We start from the raw sequence: 911 nt of genomic DNA on the forward strand, positions 1-911 counted from the left end.
TTTTGGTTGGAGCCGTTAGACGTACGATGGCCTCGGTTGATGGCGTAGTCGACGGTGAGATCGTTGTCGTGTCAGTCGCCAGCGTGGAAGACGCCACATGATCATCCTTCGGCTTCGATGAAGGTGAACTGCTGCCCTCCAGAATGATGTGATCGTACAAATCATCTAGACTGCGGATGGAACTGTTTACGTTCGGGATATGTTGGCGAGGATCATACTGGACAAGGTGACCGCTGCTCACTAGTTCCGCCGTGGGCCTAGCAGTCGTTCGAAGCCCTGGCGTGGTTGACATCCAACGATCGCTACTCCTCGCGGGAGTACTCGATCGATCGGTTGAGCTGTAGATCGGATAAGCGTAGTGCTCGGTTGTGCTCTTCTCAATCGGTTCCTGCATACCCTGGAGCAGGTTGGCCATCTCCTGGAACCGGGCGTTCACTTCCTCCGACAGGCGCACCAACTTTTCGTGGATTTGATCGCAAATTTTGGCGTTTGGTGCCGACTTTCGGCAACGGTAGTACTCGCGCTCTAGCCGCTGGTAGTCTTGTTGGGCGTTCCGTTTGGCACGCTCCAGCTCGTCCAGGTTCACCACCGGAGTGTGGCGCTTTCGACGAGGCAGGCTGTTGGCACCGGCAACCGCATCGTAGATGATCGGTAGTGTTCCTAGGTCTTGCTCGCGTTGCGTACGCTTCCGTACTCCGTACATGATTTCGTCCGAGTTTTGCGTGCGATCGATCCGATTCGGTGTGTCCGGTCGGGCGGCATCACGGCGTTGTCTCGAACGGTGTTCTTCTAGCAACGGTTCCAGGTGCTCCATGTATTCGAGTAGATCCAGCGAGCGTTTCAGCACTTCATAGCCCTCGGTTTGGAAGAAACCTTGCTGGAGGACCATGGCGTCCTCGTCTGCTTCTGGT

This window comes from Anopheles aquasalis, chromosome 3, assembly GCF_943734665.1.
Source record: "Anopheles aquasalis chromosome 3, idAnoAquaMG_Q_19, whole genome shotgun sequence".
NCBI classification, from domain to species: Eukaryota; Metazoa; Arthropoda; class Insecta; order Diptera; family Culicidae; genus Anopheles; species Anopheles aquasalis.